Genomic DNA, 15166 nt, shown 5'->3' on the forward strand with positions numbered 1-15166 from the left:
GCTTTCGTGGCTACACCCACTTCTTCACAAAAGCTCATGATATGATCTACATGTTTTGTAAGTCTTTACGGTGCTGCTAGACTATTTGTTGTTGTGTTTTTAAGTTTTTCCAGTTACAGAATTACTCGGCTACTCCTCTGAAATGTATAAATAATGAATGTTACTGATAGCGAATGTATAATAATATGCAAATTTTATACAAAACATCAATAACTTTATTGGTTAAAAATTAGCTTCCAACACACTTAAAGCAATAAAAAACAAGACCTTTTCCCCCAAAATTTTATACAGGAAACACAGATTACAGAATAATATGTGATCTAGAATGACTTTTAGGAAAGTAATTCTCTTAAGGGATTTTAATGATATTATAAATCAGGAGAATGGAACTCACAAAACTAGCAAAAGGAATGATAACTGAATAAAGAGAACTCTTTGCAGCCTTCTCAGACACATTAAACACTTTAAAAGGTGATTTTTCACCCTAAGTTATAATTTAAAAATTATTAAAACTTTTCAACTTTTCAACAGCATGCACTAACAATATCACTCAAAAACACCAATGTATTCATTTCTTCCTCCCATTGTATAGCAAACAATTCCCCATGCAGACAGCACTAGGTGGATAGAAAAAAAATGACCATTGACATAGCTACTACCTCTTGGGGATTCTACCTTTTCTAATAGGAGAATCCCTCTCATCAGCATAGGGAATGTCTATATTGAAGTGTTGCAGATACCCTCCATGTTAGCAAGGTTTCACAAAAAACATCCTAGAATGCTTCAGGAACTAGCTGAAGAAATTTGAGCCATGACAAACTGTGTGTGTGTGTGTGTGTGCGCGCGCACACACACGTGTGCGTGTATAGTATCATGAGCTTTCAGCAGAGTGAATTATGTCATGTCAATTATTAAAAGTCTAGAACTGTGGTTCTCAACCAGGGCTACATGTACCTGTGGAAGTATGTGAAGGTCTCTTAGGTGACGCATCAACACATCTAGGTATTTGACTAGTTTTACAACAGGTTACATAAAAAGCTTTAGCGAAGTTAGTTCAAACTAAAATTTCATACAGACAAATTGAGGACGTACGCAATTTTTCAGGAATATTGTGTTGTGACTTTTTTTATTTGTTTGATTTTGTAAGCAAGTAGTTTTAAAGTGAAATTAAACATGAGGTCTGCAAGACAAATGAGACATCTGTGAGGGGTACAGTCATCTGGAAAGGTTGAGATGCACTTGTCTAGAAAACAAAGTAGGAGAAAAGATTTTAAAAATGGGTTTTTTGAGCCTAGAGAAGATTAGACTGATGGGAACATGGGAACACTCGTTAAGTGCATAAAAGATATAAAGAGGAAGGAGATAAATTGTTCTTCTTTAGCACTGAGGACAGGACAAGAAGAAATGGACTTAAATTGCAGCAAGGGAGAATTACGCTGGCAAAAACTTCCTGTCGGTATTGCTAAGCATTGGAACTTATTATTTAGGGATGTTGTGGAATCTCAGTCACTGGAAGTTTTTCAGAACAGGTTAAACAAACATCTACCAGGGACAGTCTAGATAGTATCAAGTCCTGTCTTGGTGCAGAGAACTAGCTAAGATGATCTACGGAGATTCCTTCCAGTCCAACATTTCTATGACCCTAAAATAGTCAAGCAGCAAACATTAAGATTTTATTGACTTAATGTATGCTATGTATACTCCATCACAGTATATATCATTTCAAAGTTTATCGCATGTACTTTAAGAAGATGGAGCTGTCAAAAGTGCCATTGCCATTAAAATGGGGATAAAAATGACACGATCACTTGATGAAAATATTTTCTTTATTTTAATGACTATATATTCTTTAAAGATATAAACTGGAATTCTTTGTGACCTGAAAGCACCATAAAAACTATCAATCAATCAAAAAGGTAAAGCAGATTTAATAATACATTTGTACAGATATCATTGAAATGTAATAGTACAAGGGACATTTCTAGTCAATATTATTATCATCTTGTTATAATCATGGCCCCTGTCAAGCCTGCATGGGTTACTAGAATCTTTGTCTTAGCATGTACACAGTTCTGTATAGGGAAGATTACACAGCAAACTCTCCTGATACAAACAAAAATAAGATATTGTAGAAGCTTACATGTGGGGAACTTGAAGAATACAGGAGGTAGTTCATCATCCGCATTTTTCTATCCATTTTGCAATAGCAGTCCTATATTTGATTTACTTATATGTGAAGACATCAACATTTGTGTCACAACTTTTTTGACATGCTTTTCATAATGGTCCTCCTGTGATAGGCTAGGCTGTGACTTCTCTTAGAAAGCTAGTTTGATACACAAGCAATTCAAATTTCTGTTGGTCTCTATTTTTTTTCTCACCCTGGTCATACAGACATGTGGCCAGCTTCCTTGCTTCTGTGTCCATCAGCATCTTACAATTTGGAAAGATCTCTGAAGTGCTAAGCTCCCTTGGCTTTGGCAACATTTAACTCATTTATCTTGTTAATGAACATACTCCCAACTTTTTCAACATAAATCCTGTTGTAAGTGCCTCACAAATTGCATTCACAGATATGAAATGATTCCTGTTTCAATTCATATGTTATCTGTGAGTTCCATTTTTGGAAAGTATGGAACTGCAAAGAGCAAAATATCTGTATCAAGTGATTTAATTCCTTTGGTTTCTTTGGCATTAAATGCCAAATTGGCACATACAATGCAGAAGCATTCTTGTGTCCACTTCATACTGAGTTTTGTACAAGTCTTGAGCTTTGTCAATACCTTTACTGGTGATAGCCTTTGCTACTTCACCATTGGAAGAGCCTCAATGTGTTTCTGTTGGCTGTACTCCATATATTTGCAGAGGAATGTTATAAGCAACTGCTTATTGAATGTCACCTTTAGAATATTTTCCATGGAGTCGCAAAATGACCACTGGTATTTCTCTACATCCAACCTTAGATCCTGTCTGAGTCTGTCTATCTGCAGTTTTCTCAGGATACGTCTACACTGCACACTTATTTTGGAATAAACAATTCTGGATGAAATACTCCGAAATAGCTTATTTCAAAATAGCACATTTACCCTACAGGGAAGCTTCACAATTAGTCTGAGGCATGCAACCCTAATGTGGATGTGCTACTTTTATTTAGAGCCCCAAGAGGAACTGAGGAGAAATTACTTTGAATGGCCCTGGGGAGGAGCTATTTCGAAATAGAAGCAATAGAGCGTCCACACTACTGCTAATCTGAAATGGCTATTTCAGAAGAGATGTTATTCCTCATGGAATGAGGTTTACAGAAGTTTGAATAAGCTATCTGTTATTTCAAATTTATTTCATAGTAACGGAATTGCTGGGAAGACACTCGCATTGTTATTTCAGAATAACAGGCGTTATTCCGAAATAACACTGCCATGTAGACGCACCCTCAGAGATCCTGTTTTCAGTCTATCAAAAATTTTGATTAAAGAAGTAACCAGGCCAAGTTTTTTAAAGATTTGTCTCAAGTACTCAGTAGCCAATTCATCAAATGTGTGTGTGATGGATAGGAAGAGTGTTGGCCTCCTAAAGAGTTAAACTCAGGTAGCTAAGGGTATTGTTGGCAGGGAGCCAGAAGCACCAATGGGATTCAGTGCTGAAGTTTGAATTATATGTCTAGACAGTACTAGGTCCTACCGTGAGGGCAGGGTACTGGACTCGATGACCTCTCAAGGCCCTTCTAGTTCTAGTGTTGTATGGTTCCATGTAGATACCTTGTCTGCGCTTTCTTTGTTGTCTTCTAAGTTAAGGGCTGGAGGGAGCAATATGCAGTAATTAGAATTACCATGTCTACAAGGAATACTGGGCACAGGAATGGACTGAATGAGGAAGGGATTGTGAGTATATAAAGGGAAAAAGTGTATTTAGTCATGATAGAGGTATCTTCCTGTGTTTTGGTTGTTTGGTTAAACTACTCTGTGTGAATCTATGCCGTCCCTCCCCCATTCACTGTTTAAGAGAGTACCCAGAGATGTTCTCTCTGTTTTGTCTTTACTTAGTTGCTCTGTAACACCTAGCAACCAAATAGATTTGATCAATTATAGCTTTTGTTTGTTGTTAAAATCATTTTTAAAGGTGATGATTTGATTCTTGTGTCCTGGAAAGTAACAGGGGTTCTCTGTGTGTATTTGCCTACCTAACACTGGGCGGTCAGCTACTAGAGACTGCAGCTTGTTTTTCTCCTTTCTTTCTTCAAGCCCTCTTAGGGCCAAAGAGCTTGGAATACCCTTGGGGAAGGAATTCAAGTGTTCATTCCAGTTTTTAGGGTGAAATCACTTGGTGTTTTTTTTCTTTAGAGTCAGTGCATCTGTGACTGGGGAGGTGTATGTGTGTGTGTGTTTTAATGCAGAGTCTATAGAGGCAAGGTATTTAAGGTCTTTGTGGGCCCTCACCTTCTACACTCAGAGTGCCAGAGTGGGGAGCAGCCCTGACCGTGGGGAATTTGTTTCCAGACATACTTTGTCTTGCAGCTATCTATGGCATCTCTGATATGCATGTGGTTTCTCTGTGGCATCTTCTTAGCTCATGGAATCTTTTAGCTTAAGTTTCCAGCTGATGCCCTAAGACCAACAGCTTTGTCTGTTCTTCTCACTGGAAGAGGTTCATAGGAACAGTTCTATTAGGTAACTAGGAAGGGATGCTATTGAAATATATAATCTTTGCATCTCTTTAAAGACAGGACTCTGAGTGAAAAAAACCCTTGTAGACTGATAGCTGCCCCTACTTTGCCAGTGATCATCTTTGCCATATCAGCAAATATTTGGTACCAGATTACTTGACTGAGCTGAAAAAGCTACGTGTCACATCAGAATCAAGTGCAACTCTCATAAATCTCTCCATTTGTTCTTCACAGCATCGGCTATATTTTGTACAGACTCTTGAGCATCTGATGCTACATGCAGAAAATAGATATATTGATAAGCACCACTTGGTCTGACTCAGGGTCAGTTGGGTTCGTTATATTGCTAATGACATGGTTGGCAAGAGCTGTATGTCTTCATCCCCATTAACTGCAGCTGTTCGTGGACTTTTGTCTTCATCATTTCATGTGAGACCACTCTCTTCTCTCATAGCTTTTGCATATTCACAACCCACAGATTTACCCGATGTTGCTCGGGTTCTAAATGAAATTAATTTTGTTATAAAGTTTATTGAGAAGCAATCCTATTCCAGGTTCATCGTATTTTTAAGGCTCATCTTAATTCAATTTCTTTCAACATTCACTCAGTTATGTCAATTTTGAGGATTGTACATGATTTGGTGATTCTCTCTCCTTTCTGTTTGTTCTGATGAGAAGCAAACCCATTCAAGGCACATCCTGTTTTCCTGGCACAATCAAACCATTATATTGCTTTCCATAATGATAAGGTACCAAATTTGTTGGTCTTACCATTTAGGAAGAGTTATTGATCAAACAGACAAACTGTAGTTATACATATATATATATATATATATATATATATATATATATATATATATATATATATATATATATGGACATGAAATTATGTATTGTCATGTCTAACAGTAATACTGACCTGTGCATAAGAATCACTGAATTAAAAGGTTAGTACTATATGCATAGCCAATTACAAATTAAAACAATCTACCAGTCTGAGTAGAAGCTACACAGTATGTACAAAAGCTCACAAATGGGAGAAGCATTATATTAGGCATTCACATACCTTTATATCTATCCAGTATGGACATGGAATTTATTGATACCTGTGCATAACCTTCAGTGAAAGACTGATCTGGCCGGCACACTTCAACTGAAAATATATAAAACTACTACAGGTTGGACCTCCTTGGTCTGGCACCCTTGGGACCTAACTGGTCCCGGATGAGGGATTTTGCTGGACCAAGGGAGGTCATTTCTGGCAATCTACCAGCAGCCTGCCTGGTCTCCTGGCTGGCTCTACTGTTCTGCCGACCCCACTGGGCAGCCACCACTTCTGTGACTCTGGGACTCAATGGGCAGCCACATGCTAGAGTTCTGGGACCCATCAGACAGCCACACCTCTTTGCCCTGCTGAGCCACAGCTACCATGGCTCCCAGCCTTGCCAGGAAGCCATGCGCTGGGTCTCCAAACCTCACTGGGCAGTGCACTGCCTTCCTGGCCCCACAGAGGTCCTTGCCTCTGGCCCTCCACCAGGACCTTCTGGTCGGACCATGGATGCTGCTGGACCAGAGAATCCCAGTTATGAGAGTTTCAACCTGTATCATTTGTGAATGTGCATGGGTGAGCTCTGACTACAGTGAGCAAATGATGTCAAATTATTAAATATTTTAGTTTAAAAGATTTATGAAATGTCAAAAAAAAAAATCTACAAATGGCATTTGACCAAAATGATTATGACCCTGGCCAACTAGTGCAGCTTTCCTCTTTTAATAGGTATTTTGAATACAGTTTTCATCTTTTTCTTGCAATAAGTATTTCAGTTTAGGATGGATACCTTGTAATGTTAAGATTTTGAAGCTATTTGAAACCTTAAACTACTAAACCCCTCAGATATACTCCCCAAGACACTAATATCTCACCAGTACTAGGGATGCCTCATGGGCTCTGAGCTTGAAGAAATCCTTCTTTAAGCCCTTGGATTCAGTTGTTAAAGGTTTTCTGTCCACTGTGAGTGCCTGACATGAAAAATGTTTCTAATCCTGGCTCTGTATGTGCCTGTATAAGAGGGAAATAGTGATTTCTTCCGCCCAAAATAACTCGTGACAAGATGAAGCAAAATGCAGGACAATGTAGCACTTTAAAGACTAACAAGATGGTTTATTAGATGATGAGCTTTCGTGGGCCAGACCCACTTCCTCAGATCAAATAGTGGAAGAAAGTAGTCACAACCATATATACCAAAGGATACAATTAAAAAAAATGAACAAATATGAAAAGGACAAATCACATTGCAGAACAGAAGGGGGATGCGGGGGGGGGGGGGGGGGTGGGAAGGGGGAGGAAGGAAGAGAAAACAGTTTCTTGCCACTTTAACCAGAAAGGACACTCTCTAAATGACTTAGCCACCTGCATTCTGCACAAAGACCTTTTACATCTGCACTTGAAAGGGAATCCTCTGAACTGTCATTCATGTTAAAATTCGACACTTGCCAACAAGGACTTAACAAGAATTTGAACTTTCTCACCCATTACCAAGACAGTTTCCCCAATTATCACCTGTAATACCATTAACTCACAAACATCCCACTCTCCCTACCTTTAATATCAGCAATTCACAGACACTTACCTTCCTTCCTCCCCCTTCCCATCCCCCCCGCATCCCCCTTCTGTTCTGCAATGTGATTTGTCCTTTTCATATTTGTTCATTTTTTTTAATTGTATCCTTTGGTATATATGGTTGTGACTACTTTCTTCCACTATTTGATCTGAGGAAGTGGGTCTGGCCCACGAAAGCTCATCATCTAATAAACCATCTTGTTAGTCTTTAAAGTGCTACATTGTCCTGCATTTTGCTTCAACTACCCAAGACTAACACGGCTACATTTCTATCACTATTCGTGACAAGATGTGATAGTTAGGCTGAGAGCAGCTTCACCAAACCCAACACAGCTTCTGAAAGGGAACAGATACTAGATGTTCCTGAATTAGGAGATTGTGGGGGGCCATGTGGCTCCATAAAATGCCAGAGTAGAGGAGAAGGCAAGATCAAAGCCAACAGTAACTAAAGACATCAAAGACAGTGTTCTGAAACCATTTGAGATGATAGGGGATAGAAGAGCTTTAGGACGAGGGAGTCCTGTGAGAGAGTTTGTCAAAGGAGGGATCACTTTAATACTTAGGACACAAATCTTTTAGACTGATATTTAAAAGAAGGACTCACATTTGAACCATTAAAGGACACAGTTGCATATCACTCACTTCTAATCTCTATTCAGTAGAGTACAAATGTGTATAAAATACAGGTACCGCCCACATTTTCTTGACAGACCAAGGGGAAATAAAATTGTTTAGCTGTATTTCATTGAGTTTCTAATATCTCCTTCTCATTCTCTCCCAAAGAAGCAAAACCATAAAATATGCTGAAAGATACAGTGTTACAAGTCAAGAGTGTATAAATTACTAAATCAGATGAATCTGCACTATATTCCCTGTCTCAAAAGTCATCTTCCTTCATTCCTTCTTGATTAAGTTTTACACCAATCTGTCAACTGATTGCATCACATATTCTTGTTCTTCCCAATTTTGGTCATTTTTTTACGTTGATGCCTTTAAGTACAAATTGTGGCTTTTCTGGTGATTTCTCAGTGCATATCTAGGTATAGCTGCAGTTGAGAAAGAAATTGTTTTATGGTTCATGCTTGAAATGGTCATCGTAAAATCATAAAGAGAAAATATTATTAAAAACAATGGAATAAAATGAGTAATAAATTAAATGCATTTGGGCTCCAAGAAATATATATTCATTATATTTCTCCAATTTAAGATATACAGAGACACAGTTGAATATTCAAAGGTACCACTTGAAACGAGGTTTTATGGTGCAGTGGATTTTAGAAAAACTAATAGAATTCAGGCTATTTCAAAATGAGGCAATTTTCTATCAGAAAATTGTAGTGCTCATTCCCAATCTCAGAAGTAAGACTGAGCAGAATTCTAGATGTTATAACGTAGCATATTTATTATAGGGAATAATAAGCTGTGGGACTGACGGGGAGCCAGTGGGGGGTGTGGGAGCCATTGGGGGGAGGAAGGGTACAGGAGCCACATCGCGAGCCGCAGTTTTGGGGTGGAAAGAGCTGCATGCGGCTCGCAAGTTGCAGGTTGGCCATGGCTGCCATAGAACTTGCAATAGAATTATTTTGTATTGTTAAATTGAAACATAGTGAATAGCAACAATATACTTGGGGAAGGAACTTAATGTTGAACTGGCAAAAATTCCCTAGATTGGCTATTAGCCACAAATTTAAGAAACTTAAAAAAAAAAAAAGTACTATATGTACGACAGTACAGGCATGTATAGAAAGAAAAATAGGCTGCAAAAAATTTATTGAACAAAAATGGATTGATCAGATGACCAACACCTATAATTTGTAAAAACTCTTATACTAAATACCATTTTTTTCATCCCTTCCACAAGGAGGCTTTTCTTCTCTTCATGTCAAAGATGTGTCATTTATTGCTTATTTATATCTTATGTCTTTGAGCCATAAAGTGTGGAGATAATCAGGTTACTGGTTTGTGTCTATTTAATGATTCAAGAATTTGTTATTAGTGCGGACAATCAGCAACAAGCATTAATTAATTAGGTGAAAATATGCTCTAAAATGATTAGATTCTCTTAGAACGGTGTCAGTAGTAAATATTTGACCTCCATTTCATTGTCCAGTTTAGACAAACTTCAAAGCCAATTCCTGTTTGAAGCACTACTACAAACTGCAGAAAGGCATGCTGCATCAAGCTGTGCTTTAGTAGCTCAATGTTATGAGACTACATGGATCACTAGAGCGTCTGCCCACTTGGTGAGTAGAGATGACCATTTAGGTCTCTTAAGGGAAAAGGAAGAGCAGATGTAGCTTCAATGGTTTGTTTTCCTCTCTACAAGAGACTCAGTCCAGCTTAATCTGAGCCAACAAATCTGATGCTGATTGCTCGGATTTTAATTTTGAGCAAGGAGGGTTTTCTTTACAACTCCTGTCGAGAAGCATATTCTTCCTTTTAGCTTTTGCTGTGACCATGTGGCCCTTTACCAAGTTGGCATGTGCACAAGGTCATTAACAAAGATCCTTCCTTCCTTCCTTCCTTGAAATTTGCCACCAGACTAGATATTACAGAATTCTACAGCTTGCCAACAACTTCTTTTACAATACAGGCTGGTTGGCATTTTCTCAAACAGTAAGCTCAGTTGTGAAGGTTTTTTCTTAAAGTGATATCTCAAAAAAATATTTCTCTTATGCAAACATTGGATTTCAGAAGTTCAAAAATGAAGCCAGGATACGCAAGGATCATTCCTGGAATATCTGCTGACTCAGTGTGGATCTGTATGACACTTAAATAATAAAAAGGTAAAATAGTATTTTAATTTGTATCTGCACAATCTCAATTGTATCTCTTCCTCCAGAGATTACGTTGGGACATTCACAGTACTTAAAAGTAGAGTGTCAAAGTAGACCCTTGAAATTGTCAATTTTATCTTACTTTTAAAAAAAATTGGTCTTTTCTTTATCTTCTTTCAAGGTTATGATGTCATCTTCTGAAATCTCAATGTAACACTTGTCTATGTTAGTTCTGGCTAAGTGATTTTTTACATGTAATACCTTCTCTAATTTCTTCAAAATAATTACCAGATCAGCATGCATGTAGTCTTTCAGATCCACCATTTTTTCTTCAGCACATTCCTATAGTATGTAACACAAAAAAGCGTGCAATATGACTTCTTCAGAAACAGTTTGTCAGTCAACGGCAGTATTTTGGGGATTACATTTCTTTTACTTTGCTTGTTGGACATTAATTTCCATTGCTTGCCATCAAAATAAACGAATACATAAAAGAATAAGAAAATTCTATTAAGATTATTTTAATAAACACAACAAAATCTGATTTAATTGCATTATATCTTCATTGTCTATCTGTAAAGTGGGAATAATAAGTATTTCCCTATTTTCATCTATGTTTTCTTAAGGCTGTAAGGGTACGTCTACATTAGCTGGTAAACCTCATTCCAGAAGGAACAACAACTAATTCGATTTAGGGCTTTAATTCAGAATCCCGTTTCACTGCCGCGTGTAAACGCGGGCAGTTACTTCGGGCTAGTCAATTTCTAAAATGGCGACCGGCCGGGAACATGCTAATGAAGCGCAGGATATTTAAATCCCACACTTCATTAGCAATTTCAGTTACCCTCATTAGCCTCCCTAGATCGAACTAGGGGGCTAGTGTAGATGTACCCTAACTTCCTAAGGGCAGGGAACTGTGTATACACAGTGCATAGCAGAATGGACCTTTTAACTACAATTTGAATACAAATAACTATTAAAGACATCCCCCCCATTCCTTTCTGGGCACCAACTTGATCCTGGGGAAGATATAAATGTTTGTAAATTAAATCCCTTAAGTATTAGAAAACGTTCAGTTTACACTATCAAGGAGCATAATATTTTAAATATAAGCAGCAGCTAAACAAAACTTCATAATCAGGTTAAATAGCTATCATCTGGACTTCTCCACTTTTATAGGTTGATAGATGCCAAATTGTCAGTAACTATTTAGCCTAATGGGCATCTATGTCTGTATCAGTTTATGCGTTCCTTTTGTTTTATGAATAGCCTTTGAGATTACAACTTTTACTGCAGATTAGAACTTCCATTTTGTAGCAAAAACAAATTATGTTTGGGAAGCTGAAACAGGATGATCAACCTTGAATAGTCCCAGCATAGTCACTGCTTTTCATAATGATTTTGCCCAATAGCCATCAAGAGGGATGGAGCATGGAAAATCCCCATAAGAAGAGAAACAGAATAAGAGCCACAGACTACTCTTAAAAGTGATATGCTGTAAAGTAAGCAAAGCCATTGCCAGAAACTGAAGACACAGCTGGAACAGTGGGGTACGTACATGGGTCTGGGGAGGAAGAAAGAGCTTTGCCTTCCCTCAAGGACACTGATCATCCCAAGAACTCACTGAAGTGGTGAGGTCTCGGATAGAGGAGATTGAACATTTATCATTTTACACAGATCAGTATTGTCTGTGCTTTCTAACTGGAGAGAGTGAGTGTGCATGTGTGTGTGAGAAAGAGATTAAATCATTACTTTGTCAAGCCTGTCTGTGTTCTTGCTTTAATTATCACATGGACCATGAAGGATTAAACTGTAAACCAGAGATACTATGACCTGTAGACCTCTGAGGAAGCACACAAGTGACTGAGAAGGCACAGAAACTCTCCGCATTGGTGTTCAAGATTAAGGCAGTTGGAGTGTCCCACTTCTCTTGATTCCCATGAAAAGGTTTCACATAGGAATTTGAAGTCCAGGACACGCTGTAATGGTCCAGAAGTAGAGACAGGGTCTAAACTCCTCTCAGACCTAGCTGACTTGGAAATATTAAAACTTAACACAAATCTGTTGACCATCTGCTAGGGATAACTCAGTCTGAACTGAGACATCTTCCATTCAGGAATTTAACCTTTGAAGCAGAGCAGCTGTCATATTTAAAGGATTTCTTACTATGACTTTATTTTGCTCAGTGGATCTCATTCTTCATGTCTTTGTGCATAAACGGGGGAACACTTTAATAGCATCCAATAACCCAAGGAGGTTATTTATTCTCAAATTACAGAAACACTGCCAATCACTTCAGGAGTTTTAATTACCTTCTTTGCCCTCAAACAAAGAACTAAGGAGCATATCAGTAAAAAATATAATCATCTGAATGAAGTCGTTTCTGAAATATTTCAGTTATTCCAAAAATCACAAATAAATCCTGAATCAATTGGTCAACCTCACTTACTGCACTTAGTGTCATAAAAAGAAAAATAACCATATTTAAATCAAATCTAGTAAATGAAAAAGCTTACACCTCATCTATTTGGGACTGAACAAATAGGATAGCCTTACTTTTAAAACCAATTCAGATTCACAAGTACTATAAAAAGTTGAGTAGTTGAATGTTTCTAGCCCCTAACCTCTTGTTGACACTGTAATTTGCTTCAGTGTGTTGGTCGGGGGGCACAGATAACCTGTGACACACACACACACACACACACACACACACACACACACACACACACACACAAAATCAATATAAGCACCAGTGTAGGTAGCACTAAGTTCTCAATGGAGCTTCTCCAGCTGACATAGTTAACAGCTCTGGGGTATAGGAACAGCAAGGCAATGGGAGAGCTCTTCACTAGAAGCACTATAGTGGTGCAGCTGCAGCAGTTTAACTGCTGCTGCAAATGATGTAGAGTAGACACATCCTAACATCACTAAAAATCTTAGACTCAGATCAACCAATACAGCTTCCTGTTGGCTTTAAAGTACAATTCAAAGGATTAGTTATGTTCTAATGTGAGATATGAGACTCAATTGAGAAACCGCCTTCTCTCTTTTACCTACAACTACATATAACACCTCCTGAATGGCTTTTTTGGTCACACTTTGGACTTGCATTCACGCTTACACTAGTTCAGTCCTGCTGCTTGCACTAGTTCCTAGAGTTTTACTCTTCAGAACCATTTCACAGGCTTCTCAATAGTAGACCCTTACTTATTTAAACAGCTCCTTGCAATGATGAACCAGAGACAGTATTTGGCAAGCACAACACATTATAAAATGTATTTGATAAAGTGTATTTCTGGTTAAAGAGACCAACATATTTCTATTTTTCTCATCATATATATAGTAGCCCAATGTCTGAGAGTCTGTAATGCTGAAATGCTGGCTGTTCCCTCTGGGCGGCGTGGTTGCTAAAATGCTGGCTATTCCCTCTGGGAAGCTCGTGCTACATGGGGAGCGCGGAGCCCAAACAGTCACTGGCACCACTTGCTCCCACGCTGCAGCTCGGCTGAGTGGCACAGAAGTCAGCCGAGCACCATGGTGGGAGGCGTAGGGAGGCGGGAAGGTGATGTGCAGCATGACAGTGATTCCATGCCCCACTCCCTGGCTGTGAACGTCACCGCCCCGCCCCCCTTCACCTCCTGCTGTGGCGCTCGGCTGACTTCTGCGCCGCTCAGCCAGGCTGTAGCGTGGGAGCAAGTGGTGCAAGCGACCGTTTGGGCTCCGCGCTCCCCATGTAGCACGGGGAGCATGGAGCCCAAATGGCTATTTGGGCTCCGCAGTCCCCCAAGTGAGAGGCAGGAGGGGAAGGAGAAGAGAAAGAGAGAGACAGAGAGAGGTAGAAGGCAGAGAAGAGCTGAGAGAGAGAGGGGGAGGCCGTAGGAGGAGGAGTGAGAGAGAGAGATGGAGCGAGAGACTGGAGGTTCAGGAGAGAAGACCGATGTGGAGGAGAGACCTGAAAATCCCGTCTTATGACGGGCTAATTGGCTAGTTTTAATTAATGTTCTAACAAGACTTTATGATAATGGGTACCAATTAAACTGAAAACAAATAGTTGAAACATAAATTTACAGTTTCAAATATATAAATTTGTATTATAGTTTGTTATATTATTTACTGTAATAAACTTATTTAAGTGCAATAAAAACAACAAACAGAGCTTTTCCATTTTGTAACAATTCTCTCCACATCTTGCCTCCGAAGCAATTTTTTCCTCAGATCGTGAGAAGAATGCTTCCCTGATAAGACAGGTTAATCTTTAATTCATTTTGTTTGCATACTATTATTATTTTAGCATGAAAAATCACACAGAGAAATAGCATGTCCAATTAAATGAAAATAAATGGAATTTCTTGGTAGAGAACAGTGTCTGGAATGTAAGAACTGTAATAAGATTCCAAAAGCAGAAAGGACCAATGTGATCATCTAGCCTGACCATCTCCATACCACAGGCCATAGAATACTTCTTCAATTTAATAACATTCTTCTTGACATGTGGACACGAGAACTGGATGCAGTATTTCAGCAGTAATTGCACAAGTGCCAAATATAGAGATAAAATAATCTTTCTACTACTACTACTACCTGAGATTTCCTTGTTTATACAGCCAAAGATCTCTTTGGCTGTTTTGGCCACAGCATCACACTGGGAGCTCATGTTGAACTGTTTATCCACCACAATCCTCAAGTCTTTTTTCAGACACCAGTTTCCAAAGTAGAGATTCCAATCATATAAATAACACCTACAAATGTACATGCTTATTTCACCATATTATAATGCACATTGTTTGCTTGTGCCTAGTTTAGTATGTGCTGCAGATTTCTCTATCAGTGACATGTCCTTTTCATTATGTACCACTCACCCAATATTTGTGCCATCTATAAAACTGATCAGGGATTATTTTTTACTTTTTTCCAGGACATTAATAAAAACAATACATAGTGTGGGCAGAAACAGTCCTTGCAAGACAATAGTAATACCATGCCATTGTCAATGATGGTTCCCCATGAACAATTACACTTTGAGGTGTATCAACTAGTGTTCCGTGTCAATGTTATATCTTTACTAATTTTTTTTAAATAAAAATACAATACCAAATCAAATGTCTTACA

General features: G+C 38.5%; 1 protein-coding gene across 1 annotated transcript in view; it reads right to left on the reverse strand.

Moving 5' to 3' along the window:
* Positions 1 to 15166, reverse strand: part of SPOCK3 (SPARC (osteonectin), cwcv and kazal like domains proteoglycan 3) — a 360390-nt gene that overhangs the window by 14023 nt on the left and 331201 nt on the right. The gene's annotated exons all lie outside the window — the stretch shown is intronic.

This window comes from Pelodiscus sinensis, chromosome 5 (genome assembly GCF_049634645.1).
Source record: "Pelodiscus sinensis isolate JC-2024 chromosome 5, ASM4963464v1, whole genome shotgun sequence".
NCBI classification, from domain to species: Eukaryota; Metazoa; Chordata; order Testudines; family Trionychidae; genus Pelodiscus; species Pelodiscus sinensis.